The sequence below is a fragment of the Chanos chanos genome, chromosome 8, assembly GCF_902362185.1.
Source record: "Chanos chanos chromosome 8, fChaCha1.1, whole genome shotgun sequence".
NCBI lineage: Eukaryota > Metazoa > Chordata > Actinopteri > Gonorynchiformes > Chanidae > Chanos > Chanos chanos.
Genome location: NC_044502.1, coordinates 4,068,721 through 4,087,963, shown reverse-complemented (window position 1 = coordinate 4,087,963; position 19,243 = coordinate 4,068,721). Strand labels below are relative to the sequence as shown.

The 19,243-nt window shown below is 42.8% G+C and overlaps 1 non-coding gene across 1 annotated transcript; it reads right to left on the bottom strand.

Annotated features, from left to right (window-relative positions):
- Window positions 1–17,008: 17,008 nt before the first annotated feature.
- trnas-aga (transfer RNA serine (anticodon AGA)) lies at window positions 17,009–17,090 on the bottom strand. Its single transcript has one exon. It is a non-coding gene; the product is annotated as a tRNA-Ser (tRNA).
- Window positions 17,091–19,243: the final 2,153 nt, after the last annotated feature.

The following is a 19,243-nucleotide window of genomic DNA, read 5'->3' as shown; positions in this document are numbered from 1 at the left end:
GTAAAATGAGCGAATCTTCTTTCTAGTCATTCGTTCATTTCGTTCCTTGGAACTAGTGTGGCACTGTAGCTGTCATCTGAGTGATGACAGAAAGACGGTTCTCAAACACTAACAGCTACATGGTTTCCTTCACTTAAGGTATAATACACAAGTTCACTTTTGTTAAGCTCTTAAGCAACCTTTTGGACCAAATTGGTTCAGTTGAAATGGCTGATTAGTTAATTTGCCCGCACCAGAGCGCTGCGCCGATCAACAAAAAACATCATTCTATGATAGCTATTCACTTTAGCCTACCTGGTTATTGAAGACCCGTAGTGTTTGAATTCGCTGCAACGGAAAAGAAAGTTAAAAATCCGTTCAGTAGTTACATTGCACGCAGCTACGGCAATGTTCTGGCTGACCTGCTAACGTCAGATACCTCTCTTTACCAGTGATAATAGCACTGGTCACGTCACTGCTGTAACCACGTGCATAATGAACGAAAGACCCGAAGTTATGATTAGTTGTGACATGTGACAAATGAACTGGAGACTCGGGACCCGAACACCCATACTTATGAGTCGTGAACGAATCAGACGTTCCTACACTGAGCCTGCCCAACGGTTATGTGACAAGTGAACGGAAGACACAAACCCGAAAGACCCGTTCGGGAACGAAGCTCGGCCTGAGTGGCGCGCATGAGCGGCCTAGGGAGAAAATGAACGAATCATGTATTTTGCTTCAGCAATTGAGTCAATCATCAAGGGTTTAATGAGAACTGAGAGTTTTAATGTTACAACCAGGTGTATAACTGTAGAACAACAAGTGTTTAATAGGGTTTGTTGTAAGGGTTCTGGCCTCAGACACAAGGTTTCATCAAATCTAATATTCTGTTCCCCGTTGTTATCCTACAGGAATTCTTTGTGCAACTCTATAGACCGTTCTAACTGATTTTAATTCATTGTTTGACCTACAAATTTTGGTCAGGCGTCAACTTGCAATTGATCTCTCTTGTCGTACTGAAACATTTTTAAACCATCAGTGAAACTCACCTAGGGTGAAGTTTCGCACGTCCGAAAAAAAAAAAGTTTCGCATGTCCGATATCTGTAAATTACAACGGTTGGTGAAAGCCTTTGATCAGTGTAATATGATGCGTCATATATCCCCGTTCTTCCTTATGAAAATTCCTACGCTTCACTGACTCTTTTTATGTCCCAGCCTGTCCATCACATACTCCATTTTACTGACTAATTCACTTGGGCTCAAACGTTATTGGTCCTGTCTAAGCGTTCAACTGACATCTGCCCACATATTCAAACTGACGTTAATGGTCGGGCCTCGAGAAAGAGGTTCAATACGTTTAAGCTCTTAGCTAGATCGTATTTGTTGCGTGCATTGTGATGGTCTGTATAGCAACTCGGGTTAAGAGAACAGATCCAAGAGACCCCTTTACCCGTGAAGAGTAAAGCGGTTTAAGGACGGCTTTTTAAATTCGCCATAATGTTTGTTTATCCCTCAGCCAACAGAGGAAGTTAAAGTAAAAAATGTATAAGTTTCCTGCAGCCATTGGGACACAGCCTGTACTTGACATTGCATGGAATTTGATCACATTCCTAAGACATCTCTCTCTCTCTCTCTCTCTCTCTCTCTCTCTCACTCTCTAAGTTTTTATCTGATCCTTCTTAAAATTCCTCTTCCCAAATCATCAATCATATGAAATAGTCATATATAGTTCACAGGGTTCACAGTTTACAGAGATAGATAGATAGATAGATAGATAGATAGATAGATAGATAGATAGATAGATAGATAGATAGATAGATAGATAGATAAAAAGCTCACTTATGCTCAGTGTAGAAACACACTACCAGACAGTGATTTGGCGTAATACCAAGAGAAATCGGAGTAGTCATTTTGCTTTGGGCAGTACGGTGCAGATGGCCAAGTCAAAAGCAATGAGTTCCTATTGTTCCCACCCTATCATCTCCCTTTTATCACCTAAATTTCCCTGCCAAGCCATGTAGTCTTCAAAAAGGATCGTGAAGTTTGCTTCATCCCTGGAGCATTCTGGCTTGGTGCAGATGGTTGAAAGGCTTCTGAACGCTCTGTGTGTGTGTGTGTGTGTGTGTAAGTGTGTGTTTCTTCTCTGTGGTAAAATATGGCAACAGAATCCATGAGAATTTTCTTAGGTTGTTAACCACATGATTGCCCAATGAAAACAAGTTTTCATAAACACTTTTTTTTTTTTGCATGTTTCAGCTTCTACTGAACACATTGTTTACACAGTCTCAACTGATTGCTTTTTTTTTTTTTTTTTTTTTTAAATACACGCATCAATGCAGTACATACACACAGCAATCTGGCACATGTGAACATTTGTAAACATCCCCTGTTTACAAATATGCAATATGGCTGTTTTATTTGTTCTTGTAAAAGCTTGCCTTTGTTTTACATTAAAAAAAAAACCAATGTATAGTTGTATAGTTCTGGACAGGGTTTGCCATTTGTTTTATATTTCTGTGTGGGGCATTCCTCCTTTGGTCTCTGTGAACCTCCTCACAGATTCCTGCCCGGTCGTATGGATCATGCATATATAATTGGTACATCATGTCTTTTCATAAAAGCATGGTGGTGGAGGGGTATGTTTCACGTTATTTTCGGAGAAGTTACAGAGTCCGTTCTTGTAATCCCAGTCTTCTCCGCTGAGGGAAACTTGGGACAACTGGGACGCAGCTGCGTGCAACCGGCACGCGCGTGTAACGCAGCTGGGATTCAACCCCCCTGGACCCCGGGTACGGGACACACCTCTGCCCTCGTGTGACAGTGCGGCTGCATCACGCTAGTGGGTATTAAACTTCCTAAAACAACGTGAGAGTCCTTGAGAAGAACATGCTTGAGTGTGGTAAACTTTATCTCAGATAAAAAAAGGGGGAAAAAAATGCTTAATGGCCCCCGGGGCCTTGGCCCCCATTCAAAATGACTGCACAGCTCCTCCCGTATATGTCTAAAGTTAAGCACAGTATTTAGAGGCTAGAGGCTGTGCTTTCTTGTTTTGTCTGTGTGTCGTACTAAACATCATCACTTTTCACAAGGGGGATAATACCAACCTCAGAGTTCGCTGGAAAACATCAAAGACTCTCCTCTCTGCAGTGTGTGACTTCTTTGATATATGCTTTCATGATGGTGAATAGCACTGTATGATGGATGGGTTGAAATGTAAGATAATGTTAGTGAAACTTTTTTGTTTTTTTGGTTTTGTTCTGTTAAGAGCATTCAAAAAAAAAAAAAAACCCATTGCTTTTCGCTTGCTTTTGGCGTCGACTGTTTCATTACGTTACAAAAGGTTTTCTGTTCATTTTCTGGCGTGAGGCCGACAGTACTGTTCACTTGGCTTTATGAAAGTATTAAATGAGATTAGGATTCAACCCATGCATCTTAAACGTAAGGATATGTCTATTCACCTTAAGCCTTACGCTGAAGCGTGAATCCCAGCTCAACTCAAACTTTCATACGGTTTTGACAGTATGTGAATCAGTGCTCTCTCTTTCTTTTTCTCTCTCTCTCTCACGCGCACACACACACACACACACACACACAAACACATACACACTCACACACACACACACACACAAACACACACACACAGACACACACAAACACAAATACAAATGAACTTTCTGTCATCCGTAAAACCCCTCGAAACAGTCCAAACACACCCCACGATGGCGAACGACACGGCCTTTGACCTCCACACATGACGCGCGCTGCCCCTCTCTGTCTCTTACGCTTTTTTAATCTCCCAACAGTTTAGCGTTAGGGGTGGAATGCGTGTTCTCCCCGTGTGAAGCGCGTGTGTCAGGTGCGATGAAGATGTTCGTGGTTCAGGTGGAGGACAGTGGCCGAGCGTAGCCCAGCAGACTGTCCTCAGGTGACCGTTAGCTTCATATTACATCAAAGACACAGAACCGTTCAGAGAGAATATGAAGTCAATGCTTCAAAATGTAATAAAATGAGAAACACATTCCTAAGTTCAGTTCAACTGAACTCAAGTCAGTTACACAATTGTTTGTATAATCTTCCTCCTCTTCCTCTTCTCCCTCCTCCTCTTCTTCTTCTTCTTCCTCCTCCTCTTCTTCTTCTTCTTCTTCTTCTTCTTGTTTTTGTTGTTGTTGTTGTTGTTGTTATTGTTATTGTTTGCATTAGTCACGTAACAGCTCTATGGAATTCTAAGTGTGAGACTACTGGTGAGCAAACCTATTTGCTTCATTCTTTAAGCCTGAGCGTTGGAGAAACAGCAGAGCCGACGGAATCTGCGGTGCATTTGGACACAGTGGGAAGACTCAGTAGAGAGCTGGAGGAGCGATGGACTGTTAAAATGAACAGGATGTTTTCTTGGCAGGTGGCGACATCAGGCAGCGCCGATATCAAAAGGGGAAAGATGACGGCATTCAGCACAGATCGTTTGCACGTTTTTCGCTGCTCTTTCGTGGAAAAAAAAAAAAAAAAAACAACGTTCTAGATTTAGGGCCGCGTTCCCCGCTCCGCCGTGCCGGAGCAATTCCACCCACCTGCCTGTGCCGTGCTCTGTCATCGCCATGACGACCGCCTGGATTTATGACATCACCCAAAGTGGACTCCATTCATTCTCCACGGCAACCGAGAACAGGCCGTTTTCCACGGCGACCGAGAAAAAAGCCCCGTGACGGTGCCTCCATTGTCTCCCCTGCTTTACTAACTATAATAAAAGGAAACAAATGGATTCCAATTTGTTCACTGGTTTCCATAAAATCTGTTACAAAACTTTGAATTTGTTTGTGAAGAATTCAGAATTCATTTATTGTAGTTTGAAGAAATATGAGGTCAGTTGCTCCAATCCCATGATTCATTTCATTCATATTTTAAGAGAATGTTAGTACTTTTGCATAGATAGTAGCACACATCAAAATCTCACAGTTACTTAAAAAAAAAACAAGGTGAAATTAAATGAACCGCCTAAATAAAACTCTGTGTCAGACTATGCCGTCATAACGACCTCTTCACCGAGGGATTACATCAATGCAGACCGATGGTTCGCATCACGGATTCTGCTCCCCAGAAGACACAAAACATATGAGAGTGTTTCAATCTGCATCATGTGCTAAAAATTAAAAAAGACTATAAAACTAACTATAAATCTGTGGTTGCCTTTAATCACCTCTCGGAATGACACTGACCGACCTGGGTCTCTGCCCAAGGTTCCTGTTCTGGGTTTGCTCAGGTCCGTTTAAGTAAATCCAGACCTACTCTGCAGGCTGTAGTTTTTAATGCGTAGTACAGGTCCAAGGAGTTTCCCAGCCGTAGACTGAGACAATATGACTCTACATAACAGCTCCGTGCTTGGAGATCTCAGTCAAGCAAAGAGAGAGAGAGAGAGAGAGACAGAGGAGCCGGATCCAGGCAGGAGCTAAACCAATCAATCATTAGCACATTCTTGAATGACAGCTGAATTCTGCCTGCCTCCAGGTAAGACGTATTAAAGACGGTCGCGGTGTTACGGACTAATGAACTTGACTGATAGGTCAGCCGACGAGACGCATTATCTGAGGGGTTGGAACTGGAGGTGAAGGATCAGAAATGTGAATCCATAACATGGCAGTAATGAGACCTTTTTCTCGTAACATTATCTCGAAGGAAAACTGACAAGCACCGGGGGTTTGAGAACCAAAAAGATTGACGTTTTTGAGTCCTGTGGCTGTGAGATGGTGTTTTAAGGCCCCTGTGATGATGAGATAACTCATAGAGCAAAACTTCTATAGTCAGTGCTGTCTTATGGCAACCCTGCAACTCAGTTTTTCTGTCTCTCTCTCTCTCTCTCTCTCCCTCTCTCTCTCTTTCTCTCTCAGTGGTATGTACACACAGCTGGAATCACACAAGTTTATGTTGTGTGCTGTACCTAAAACCCAGTAGGACAATGATTAAACGCATCCTTCACCACTGGACAATTACAAATGTTCATTTTCACCCCTGCTCTGTACACTGTCCTCCCTTTTCCTCATTAACAACACGCTGGAATGCACTCACTAACTACGGTCTTTTCTTAATATTATTACCAATGATTTCAAATATATTATAAAGGTTTATTCAGTTACTAATATATAATTAATGACTATTGTTTGGTTCGTACGCTCTGACGGAGTCTGCCAAAAAAAAAAGAAAAAAACCCCCTTCATTTTAGACAAAGTTTGCAGTCAGTCTTTGAAGTTTTTATTTCCAGCTGTATATTCTACGCAGGGCTGTCACGCTGTGGGCGTGTTCTGGTATGCATAATCATACATTACCTGCCCGTCAATAAAACGGGGAAAGGGAAACCAAGGGGCGGAGTCTCAGAACGCCTAAGGAATAACTGCAGCCGCTGCACCTTACTTTCAGAGTGAGAGAGAGAGCGAGCGAGAGAGGGCACATACTTTAAAGTAAACTCTTTTCCCCTCACACAGGCACTTAAGCGGGGTCTCCTTCTCTTACGCGCTGTGACTCAAAGACACACACACACACACACACACTCACACACTTCCACTGTACTTCACTGCACACAGCCTCCTTTTCTCTCTCTCTCTCTGGCTCTCTCTCTCTTTCCTTCCCTATCCTTCTTTCTTACCCCCCCCCCCCTTTCTCCAGTTCTTTCTCCCCTTGCATTGTTGGATTAGTGCACTGTATGCAGCTGAAGAGGAGGGGCAGACTGAGAGAGGTGGCAGTTGGAGGTTTATTTCACTCTCTCAACTGATCTGGGATCATTGTATGACTTTTGTACTGCTACCCTTGCCGTACATCAGACACTTCTCCACACTGCACTGAGAACAGAGTCTACCGGAGCTGTGCCACTCCACACAGTAAGTCTGCTTTTAGTTACTGTATTTTGTAAAAAAAAAAAAAAAAAAAAAGATTCTGTTGTTTTGCCAATAAATACTTGTAAGTACTACACTGAGTCCCAAAAAGAACAGAAAGAGGCATGAATCAAGTTCAAATTATTTTATAGTTTCATTTGATAACAGGCTCTTAAGCCAAATGTGGTGCTGTTGTAACTTCTGGAGGTCGTTTTAGTATGTAAATGTGAAACTGAGTTTGCCGTGTGTTTCAGTGAAGATTTTGAGATACATTTCTGGACGACTCTGATTTGGACTGCTGTTCTGACATGATCTGTGTGCGTGTGTGTGTGTGTGTATGTGTGTGTGTGTGTGTGTGTGTGTGTGTGTCAGTAGCTGTGATGTCCTGGCGTGTATGCTGGCTGGTCTTGTTATGTGGGCTGCAGTGTATCTGGGCTCAGGAGTACTATGATGAAGATTATGAGGAAGAGGAGAGGAGAGGAGACACAAGAGTCAAGAACAAACTGCTCAGACCCAAAAGTAACCTTAAAAACAGTGCTCAAAGTAAGTCACAGCGTAACACACACACGGCAAAACCCAACACAACGCAACACAACACAACACAACGTGCTGCAACACGACAAAACGCAACGCTGAACGGAGGAGAAATTACAACACAAAACGTTAACTTTCCACAATAAACCGTTGAGCGCACAAATCTATGCCAAATATCACTTCAAGCACTTCCAGGATTAGCAGCTGTCACATTAAAATATAAAATCATTTTCATAATTTTCCATGATTAGACATAAAAAAAAAATAATGCATTTCTTTTATGTATTTTAAAGAACAACCGGTGTCAATTTTTAATCCCTTTTAATACCCACAACTTGACGAAACACAAATCTCCAGAAATTTCCAGGGCATCATTATCGCCAGTCACCTCCAGAAAGCCAGGGACATATACGTCAATCTAGTTTTCTTAATAAACTCCACGCAGCACATCACAGAACAACATGATTTCAAAGGAGTCTGGAACAATCGTCGAATGCCAGAACATTTGATTACAAGGCGGATTGATTACACACGTGTGTCTCTCTCTCTCGTAAAGAAGACAAAAAGCAGCCCTCTGCCATGGAAAATGAGATGTGTAGCATCATGACTTTCCCCACGGAAACTTTTTTTTTTTTTTTTTTTTTGGCTTTCATGGAAGTTTCTGGAAGTGGCCAAAGGATTTGATCTTATCTCAAGGTGGTTTGTGGAGACACCCCCCCCCCCCCCCCCCCAAACAGTTCTCCTCTGCATTCTAGAGGTTGATGAGTTTTTATTCCACAACATGCTGGTGTTTTACCTGGGGCAAGATCCTCTTTTTGCTGACACATTCGTTTTGGAACGTAAACGTGATTTATCAAGACCTGCGTGGCTTTTTTTTTCCTTTTTTTTCTTTCTTTCTTTTCAATTCTTTTTCAGTTCTCCTCCCGGTGGTCAGAAATGAGGAAAACTCATTGAGGACACCGTTTATGATCGTTAAGCCTGCAGCCTGGGTCATCTTAGCACTTTGCGCTAATGCTGCTCTTGCTGCCCAACAGCTACAGATCTTATTTAAGGTCAGTCTGTTCTAATACACCTCTCTCTCTCTCTCTCTCAGCAGTCCTAGATGAAGACTGCTCTCTGGAGCTGGCGTTTGTGGTGGACAGCTCGGAGAGCGCCAAAGAGAACCATGCCCAGGAGAAGCGGTTCGTGGCCGACATCATTGACCGGGTCCAAGGGATCCGTCTCCAGACGGGGCGTAACCTGAACTTCAGGTCAGCCCTGCTGCAGTACAGCAGTCACGTGATAGTGGAGCAGTCCTTTAAAGAGTGGAGGGGCGTGGCCAGCTTCAAAGCCCGCATCCTTCCGATGGCCTACATCGGACACGGCACCTACACCACCTACGCCATAACCAACCTCACCCGCATGTACTTGGAAGAGTCCGAGACACGCAGCGTCAAAGTGGTTATCCTTCTGACCGACGGCGTCTCCCATCCCAGAAACCCGGACATTTCCTCCGCCATGGCCGACGCCAGGAACCAAGGCATCCGCTTTTTTGCCGTTGGCATCACGCCAGTTGCCAACGAGCCCTTCAACGTGGTCCAGCTTCGCCAGCTGGCAAACCTGCCTGAGTCTCGTTTCCTGCACAATCTTCAGGACAGGGGTGTCGTGGACAAGATCATCAAAGAGATTGTGAGTATATTGGGAAAAGTGTTGTTTTTATGGGTTTTTTTTTTTGGGGGGGGGGGGGGGGGGGGTTGTAGATTAGCAGTTATTTATGTGTTGGGCCAAAAAACTAACTGTTAATGTGACACTGACATCAGAATTTATTTATTTATTTATTTATTTATTTAATACTACTAGAAAGAGGCCTTTTGAATACTTTAGGGGGTGTAAAGTGAACGCATTAAGGGTTGTCTCCCATGTAGGTTTACTGAATCACAGAAAACATTCGGCAAAGATACAGCAATAACAACAGTACAGTTCTACGTTTAAAAGCATCTGCAGCTGGTCCTCTGAGTGTAGTTTGGGGAGTTTAGAAACAAGGGGGTGCTCCTGAAACAGGACAAAGGGTTGTCCAAATTTCATTATTTCAGCTGGATACGGTCCCACAGTAGTTCTAAAAAAAAAGTCCGAGGGGAATCGTTTAGAACAGTGAAAACAAAATCACTCACCGAAGGTGGGATGTTCAGTGAGCTTTGAAGTCGAGAAATTATAGTTTCGTTTGAACTGAAGAACCAAAAGCATAACAAAGACACGAAGGATTTTTTTTTCTTTCTTCTCATATCTTGGGGGTGGGTTCGAAAAAACGGTGGTGCACGAATGGTGGTGAGCGTGTGCTCTTTGAGATTGTCCTCACATAAAGCGCAGACGTCAAGTTTAGCGTGTCTCTCAGAGTTAACGGATTTGATTTCACAGAAAGAAGAGCGGGTGCCAAGCCAGCGTTGCTAGGCTAATGTGGCATAGTGATGGTACCAAAGAAAACGCTGTCTACGCTGCCTCTTTGTTGCCCGTAGACCACAATTTCTCGATTTTGTCCGAATAAAAATTCTCATTCGCCGGTGTATTTGCCGTAAACTATCATAGGTTGCAACGGTACGTTCTAACAGTTTTAATACGTGCGAAAAGCGTCAACGTATGGCAGTAAATCTTCTCCAATTAAGCAGCGGTTGTTTTTCAGCTCCTTGACTGGAAAGCTGCCCTCAGGAACTGGAAATCTTTAACAGCAGATGATTGCTATAGGTTGCCCATAGCTGCTCATCTTCGGTAATGACTTATTTTACTGCCCTTGCAATGGTTAGAAAAAACGAATAAGCCATTGGAAGTCTGACGGTAAGTGCAGTAAAATAAGTCGATAGATCAAATCAGGACAACAGCTTTCACCCTCGTGGAGGCTACAGTTTGGCCATGGCTCAGAGGAAACTACTTGTTCTTGTTTGACGTAAGACACATAAGTGTCTATACCAGCAGTGCCTAAACCTGGACTTGCAGCGCCAAGTTGGAGACTTATTGCTTTGTGCTGTCACCTTTTCATTATTTTTTTAACACGTTTGCACTCTTTGGCCAATTAGATACCAGAGTCGTTTGACTGATTGGTTGGTTGGTTGATTGATGGATGGATGGTGAATGTAAATCTCTGTGATCGCGCACACACACTGTGAGCAGTGAGCAGTGAATTTGTCCTCTGCATTTAACCCACCAAACACACCGGTAGTGAACACACACACCAGACGCATGAGCAGTGGGCATCATTCATTGCGCCTGGGGGGCATTGGGGTTAAGTGCCTTGCCCAAAGGCACGCAACCGTGGATGTCGGTCCTGGGAATCGAACCGGCAACCCTTCGGTCACGATTGAAAACCCTGTAGGATTTAGGCACCTATGATCTATAAACAAAATTTTCATGTCTGGTTTGATCCAGGCACCCAGTGAAGAAGAATTTGCACATTCTCACATTATTTTTCTTCTCCTCGATAGCATATCATGGGGGAAAACACGACACTGTAGCTCAGTGGAAACTTCAGAGTCACGTTTTTCTCATCCAAACATTTTGCTGGAATGTTGGCGTGTTTGTCTCTCGCCTCACCTGCCCAGATGGATGTTCTGATCACAGGAGTCTAAGTGGCATCCATCAACACGTATCAAGCGTTCGTGTGTGTATGTGTGAGCGTGTGCAAAACGGGTGAAGTAGGGACGGTCACAAAATATTCCGCTTTCATCGCTTTAGTGACTACCACTTATCTTTGAATGAAAAACAAGAAATATTATCGAAACGGAACCAGCACTTATAATTATGTTACCGTGCTTATCTGAATACGTAATTAGCTAGCTAAGCGAAGAGGTTGTTTCTCTATCCCAAATAACATATCTTTGAGCAGCGATGTCGTAATTTCGTTTTTGTTAGTTCTGGTGCAGAATTTGCATCTTGAATTTGATGTTCCAGCAGCACTGCCGGTGGCGTTTTTCTGTGTAGCGATAAAAAAAAAACGTACGGACAGGATGACGAGATGAAAACCTTGGCGTATCTTTTGTTTTAGAGTTCCACTTCTTCAGAAAAAGCGCTTAATTGTACAATAGAAGAAGTTAATCGGTAAATCAGCGCCCCCCCCCCCCTCCCCCCCAAAAAGGGAATGTTTTCTGTTGAACATAAAAAGTAGTTCAGTAATAGGGACGTCTTGTGGTGCGGTGACCTTCTCCTGTCTCGGTACGTGAGAAACTTCAAGAGGAGAGAGAGAGAGCGAGAGATCAGCCGTATGTGCTGAATAACATAAATTACCACTGACAGCCGTTTTAATTCAACTCATTTTACTCTGGTGTACATTGAAACACATGGCTAACGGCCCCATATATTATTAATAGACTTCTCCGTCACAATTTATCTTTGGCAGTTACACCCTAGTTAAATGTTGTCTAATTTATGAGTCAGTGTAACTCAGTGACGTAATTAGAGTGTGTGACTCTCTCAGCATGGTGTATAAATGAACAGGGATGTTCTGTAAATTAGGTCATTGTGTTACAGTAATGGATTATATCAGATTGAGGAGCATGGTGACTGATTGCCCTCTGTTGTTGCATCATCCGTAACAGCAATATTGCTTAAGTGACAAGTGATAACACTAACTGTTCTTCATTATGGAGTCAAGAAGTAAGACAAGACAGTGAGATAGATTGTGTGTGTGTGTGTGTGTGTGTGTGTGTGTGTGTTTAGGTGTATGTCTGTGTGTGCGCGCATGTAGCTATGTGTGCGTGTGCATGTGTGTGTGTTTGTATGAGTGTGCATGTGTGTGTGTTTGTGTGAGTGTGTATGGATGTGTGTGTGGATGCAGTACAGCTAAGTGTCACAGAAGCATGACGGTGCTTGCAGACTGAATAGCTTTATAAACCGTGTCCGTGCTAGTGCTAGCAACAGGTTCCTGCTTGGCCTGATCTTCATGCAGGTGTTTAACATCAAGACATGAAAAGCCCAATCAGCCTTCAAGACCACAGCCATGCCAATGCTGTCTTAACCAGATTCCACTGACCCTTCTCTCCATCGCAGTGTGTGTGTGTGTGAAGACTGAAATTATTTTGAGTTATCTTAATGTGCTTCAGACTTTCAGTTCACGTACTTGCGATATATCGCCTCTGCCGGCCCTCTCTTGGGACAAAAATATCTTTTTTTTTCCCCCCAAGGGGATTGTTGTTGTTGTTGTTGCTGTTGTTGCTGTTGAATCAACAAGTTCCAAAATATTTGTTTTTTTTGTTGTAGTTGTGGTTATGATTTGAGTTATTGGGATAGTTGGGTTATTATTCTTTACTCACCTTTACAATTGAGGTCACTGGGAAAGACTCATAAATGTGTGTGTGTGTGTGTGTGTGTGTGTGTGTGTGTGTGTGTGTGTGTGCGCGCGTGCGCGTGTGTATGTATCAGCCATCTAAGTGACGTGGTGTCAGTTTTCCATATTTCTTATTTTCTAGTATACCATATTCCGTATTCTCCAGTGTCCTGTGTTCACCAATATTCCATGTTCATTGCTGTTGCCTACACTAAAATCCATGTTTTAATGGTGCTATAGCAAACATGAATTGTGTTTACTCTGTTAATGAATTGCCTGCTGCTTGAATCATTTAATAAGTACAACATGTGTAAACCCTCAAATCATTCTTAGTACTGCGTGTCACTCAAAAGTGAGAAAACTCGAGGGTGCCTTGTTATGTTAACTTAAATTACTATGAATCATTGACATTCTTTCATCCTGCACAGGCTTAAATTTCTCATTGTTTCAGGCATCAGGTGCTTCTGGAGGATCCAAATATGGGATCCAAACTTTGCTCAAGGTTATGCTGACATGTTTCTTTAGTTAAAAAAAATCATTGGTGTTGAGTTGTGAGCCAATGTTTCAATCTTGATTACTGGCTTGTTTCCCTCGTAAACTCAGTGTAGTATCTTCTCGAGGCAATGAGAAATCTCATTTGTAAACTTCACTTGAAAACATTATTCACACCCATTGCCTTTAGCTTTTGTTCATTTAATCAGGTTTGACCGTGTGATACTTGATAAATTTAGAGAGTGTATTCATTGGAAAGAGATGGGAAGAAGAAATGAAACCGTCAGATTTTACCGTGTGTTTTGCACAAGGATTTCATTTACGCCGGTCTGTTTACTCTCACTGACAAGACAGTCAGTGGAAATAAAAATGGTTTGTCAGTTCTCATTCATCTGTGAAACTCTCCCAAAGCTTCAGGCTACTCATCTGAAGACTGGAGAATCAGCTGGACACTTGTACACACAGTTCCTAGTCTCTCTCTCTCTCTCTCTCTCTCTCTCTCTCTCTCTCTCTCTCAGCTGTTAAAAGAAGAAAGACCACTATACACCCATAGTAAATCCTTTATAAGGTCAACATTTCTGACCTGTGGGCTTTAGAATCACTCCTAACAAGGTTTTTTTTGTCTAGCATTGGTTATGCTTTTACTGTTAAGGATTTTACTGTAAGTTTGTGCGTTTCTCTCATGTGGGAGGTGGGAGGGAGGGGTCTTTCTCCATTTGTCTTTATTGGGGTTTTTTTTTTTTTAGTGGCGACTGGAATAGGAACCAATATTTTCAAGTGGCATCTGTATGTAATCAGTTGGTTCACACACACACACACACACACACACACACACACACAGAGAGAGAGAGAGAAAAAGTAAACGGAGAGTCTGTGATGTTCTGTAATGGCGCGGAATAGAGGAAGGCCTCCTGGAAGCTTTGAGATGCTCAAACACATTCAGAAAGGTCCTGGGGACGTGTGGTATGATATTTAGCGTGGCATATGGTTCACATTTTGTCCAGAGGAATTTCAGACGTTTGCTCTCATAAGCATGTCGGCTGCCTTTCATGTGGAGAGAAAAAATAGACGGGGGAGACACAATGTAATAAGGAGAGAAAACCATAAAAGTAGCCCTTTTGGCTGGGAAATCGAGAAAAAACGGAAAGAGACAAAGAACAAAGGATGTGTTGATCATATTATGCACGTGCGTGTGTTTACGCGCATGTGGATCTGTATATGTATTTATATGCACAAATTACAGTTATGTCAGTCTGTCTTTGGAATCACTTACAGCATAGCATTGTTTTTTTTCATCAAAATCCGTCATCTGTTTGATCTCCAAACTCGACTCGCAACGAGCGAAAGGCAAAACATTTAATTGGCATTTTGAGAAAGAGTCTGAATGCAGCACGATAAGCTCCGGTTTTTCTGATAAAAAATAAAGAAGAAAAGTTAATATAGTTCCTCTGCATCCGAGAATATCATGAAGATGTTTAACCACGAGACCGAGATTGATTTCTGCGGGGTTCTTTATACATGGAGTTTGTTTAGGATTAAAGTTTAGGATGCAAAAGTCAAAAAGAAAAACACTTGTCTTTTTTTTTGTTTGTTTGACAGACGGAGTTGGCAGACCAAGGGGTGAGTGTCGGTTTGGAATTACCCTCAGAGTTTGTGTGTTTCCACAGATTTTTTCTGTCATGCATTTTTTGTGTTTGTCTTTCAACAACCTTTGTGTATTTGTCTGATCCGTGCATGTGTGTGCGTTTGTGTGTGTGTGTGTGTGTGTCTATGTTTGAACGTGTGTGTGTGTGTGTGTGTGTATGTGTGTGCATACGTGTGTGTGTATGTGCGTGCGTGCATGTATGTGTGTGTGTGTGTGTGCGCGCGCGTGCATGCATGCATGCATGTGTGTGTGTGTGTGTGTGTGTGTGTGTGTGTGCGCGCACGTGCGTGCATGTATGTGTGTGCGTGTGTGTGTGCGCGCACGCGTGCGTGCATGTATGTGTGTGTGTGTGTGTGTGTGTGTGTATGTATGTATCTCCACAGTGCCCGCTGCCCCAGAAGTGTGCGTGCGAGAAGGGGGAGGTTGGACCTCCTGGACCACCTGTAAGTACGAAACCAAATCCCCTTCATCCATCCATCCACCCATCCAACCATTCCCCACAGCTCCTACACATGCTCCTCAGAAATGCACAAAGTCTCTGGGCTTCACCTCAAACCATAAACCCCTTAACTCTCAGGACGTTCAACTTAACCAGATTCACCCATCCCAGATGTTACCTCTCCCTGTGTCCCATCTCATTTGAACTTCATTCACAAAAACATTAGCAAAAATAAAACAGCAGGGCCTCTTAGGACAACAGGCTAATAATTTAAATACTTCTAAAGAAGTATGTGACACTTCAGATTTTTCAAAACTTTCAAACTGCAACCCTCAGACATTAATCTTCAGAAAGTCAAAGACCTACCAGAGTTGAGATTTGTCACATGCGGTTTCAAAATAACAAACAAAACTTCCACAAACTCTCACATACTTTGTAAAATACTCACAATGATAAATGTCACAAACCAGTGTCATTTTCCAACTCAGTTTTACTGAAGAATCTACACCAGTGTTTTTTTTTTTTTGTTTTGTTTTGGGTTTTTTTTTGTTTTGTTTTGTTTTGGGTTTTTTTTTTGTAAAAATAGGATTTTTTTTTTTGTGGCTCAAAAATTCAGAGCACATACATAACACACAGGCTTAAGCTAATTGTGTGTGAGTCTTTCACCAGCTGCCTGAAGCACTGGAACACCCGAGAATGTTCCGGATTCTTGTGGCTCTTTATTAACTACTGTACATGCTAAAACAGATTTACAAAATACCTAATTTTCACCTAACGTTTCAAAAAAAAACAAAAAAAAACTGTTTGCTCCGCAGCAGGGGCTGGTAGTCCTCTTCCCAGAGGGATCCAGAAGCTGTGTGGTTTTGCTACCATCCAAATCAGACATGTCTGATTCAACGAATCCCGAGGGCTCTCCCGAATATAATTTATTTTGGAATTTCAATAAAGTTCAGATCATTTGAGTTCACTTTCGCTTCAGTTCATTTCAGTTCAGTGTAGCATTTCCCCAGTAATCCAGTTCAGTTCATTTCAGTTCAGTGTAGCATTTCCCCAGTGATCCAGTTCAGTTCATTTCAGTTCAGTGTAGCAATTCCCCAGTAATCCAGTTCAGTTCATTTCAGTTCAGTGTAGCATTTCCCCAGTAATCCAGTTCAGTTCATTTCAGTTCAGTGTAGCATTTCCCCAGTGATCCAGTTCAGTTCATTTCAGTTCAGTGTAGCATTTCCCCAGTGATCCAGTTCAGTTCATTTCAGTTCAGTGTAGCATTTCCCCAGTGATCCAGTTCAGTTCATTTCAGTTCAGTACAGTTCAGCATTAGGTGTAGACGTAGACGTAGACTTTATTTGTCATTTCGACCATATACAGCTAGTACACAGTGAACAACGCTCCTCCAGGACCATGGTGCCACATAAAACAACACAGAGCCACAGGAGACTACAATAGACCACACAGGCCCTCGCAATACTACATAAAGTGCCTGTGTGCAAACACGTTCAAGTGATTCAGTTCGAATTAAATTTAGCTCAGTTTCAAATTCAGGCAGGTTCAGTTGAAGTGTTTTATTGAAGAAAAATGGGGAGATTGGACCTGTGCAGGTTGTGGTGAACACATAAGGCTACACATTCTAGGGGCTGTGAGCAATCACAACAGCAGTGGCTAGGGAGCAGTTGGGGTTAGGTGCCTTGCTCAAGGGCACTTCAGCCAAGTGTAGTGCAGGAGGGGAAAAGTGCTACTTGTCCTAGCTTTAGGGTTGACTGTCCCACACAGTCGTTGTCAGCAGGATTCGAACCTGCGCGGGGAAACCCCAATGGATTTCTAGTCCATCGCCTTAACCACTCGGCCACGACAACTGTAATTGGTGCGTCCCGGTGATTCAATTCAATTCAGTTCAATTCGGTCCAGTTCGATTCACTCACTCACTCATTATCTAAGCCGCTTATCCTAATCAGGGTCGTTGGGGGTGCTGGAGCCTATCCCAACGCTCATAGGGCGAAAGGCAGGGGAGACACCCCGGACAGGTCACCAGTCAGTTGCAGCAGTTCAATTCAGATAACATATCAGATATCATTTTTCCCACCTGAAACCCTCTTCCATGGTTGACGCAGGAACACAAACACACTCAGCCAGCACATATGATATCACAACATATGAGACACAGTTACACACATTTATACAGTTAGAGACTATGATGTCATTTGTGTGTTCAAAGTGGTTTTTATTTTGTGTGTGAGTGATGATGTAATTTGATGATGTCACAACCTCTGGGTTCCCACATTCCTATGTGAAACCACAGTGGTGCTACAGGAACACTACACTTCCACAGTGTTTTCAACACAGACACGACCATATGCTGCAATTAAAACTGTAATAACACGGTTTTACTGCAGTTCTCTTGTAATCATCTGGAGTCACTGACAAAGCTTTATTTTAATGACCGGGGGTTGAGCACGGCCTCGTGAAGAGTTGTGTGTCGAGCTGTTTTCTCACAGATGTGGATACCTGAAGGTCACATTTCACTTTCTCTCTTACATTCCTGGCTCTGACGGCTGAAAGCATTACAGCACTGTTAAAAGCAACTTTTTGATCACCTTTTTTTTTTTTCTGGGTTTATGGGATCAGAGCCTCTTATCTGCCCTGTACCGACCAGACGGAGCCAATGCTGGATATGATTAAAACACTCTCTCTCTCTCTCTCTGTCTCTCTCTCTCTCTCTCTCTCTCTCTCTCTGTCTCTCACTCTCCTTTCAGGGGAAGAAAGGTCGCTCAGGAGACGATGGAAGCCCGGGACCTAAAGGACAAAAGGTCAAAGTCATCTCAAGAATTCAAGTTTGCACACTCACACGTGCATGAGTGTTTGTGTGTGTGTGTGTGTGTGTGTGTGTGTATGTGTATGTGTGTGAGAGAGAGAGAGAGGCAGAGAGAGAGAGGGACGGAGTGTCTGCTGGATGTTTATGATGTCATTATTCCTCCCAGGGAGAAAGCGGCCTTAGTGGATCTCCAGGACTGCCGGGGGCAGAAGTGAGTCCAAACTCTAAAACACAATCTGTTCCCAAAAAAAAAAAAAAAAAAACAACATGTCAATGACATCAACCTGTCTCTCTTTTTTTTGTGTCATCAATCTAGGGAAAGCCGGGTTACAAAGGAGAGAGGGTGGGTACTTGTCATTCATTACTCTGTGAGGGGCTGTTTCACTGCTTAGTTTTCATGACTGACATGGTTTTCCTCCAATCAGGGAGAGAGAGGAGAATGTGGTACACCAGGAGTCAAAGGAGATCGAGTGAGTTTTTTTTTTTTTTTCAACTGTCTTTGGTCAGTTTTTTAAAGTACCAGAACACGTATCAGGTCTCTTGTTGTTCATTCTTCGTCTTTCTTACTTTTTCTTTCTCTCTCTCTCTCTCTCTCTTTTTTTTTCTCTTCTACCTACAGGGACCTGAAGGTCCAGTTGGCACCAGGGGAAGTCGAGGCCTGCAGGTACATTCTACACACAGACAGACAGACATACATACATACATACATACACACACACACACACACACAGACATACATACATACATACACACACACACACACACACACACACACACACAGACATACATACATACACACACACACACACACACACACATGCATATGTTAAATTATTTTTGTCTCTTTTCTGTCTCTACAGGGTCCACCAGGACCACATGGGGACATCGGTCCCGAGGGTCCACCAGGGAACAAGGTATGTGTGACCTTCATTTTACAAATGCATTTCTACATCCCCTGACTGACCCTCTGTGTCAGTCTGTCTATACAGTTTCTGTCTGTAATACAGGTGACCAGGATACCACCCACTGCATGTATGTGTGTGTGTGTGTGTGTGTGTGTGTGTGTACATATAGGCCTACATATATATGTACATATACATATATGTGTGTGTGTGTGTGTGTGTGTATGTGTGAGTGTGTAAGTGTGTATATATATGCACATATACATATATCAGAGTTTCCGCTAGGATTTTGTCT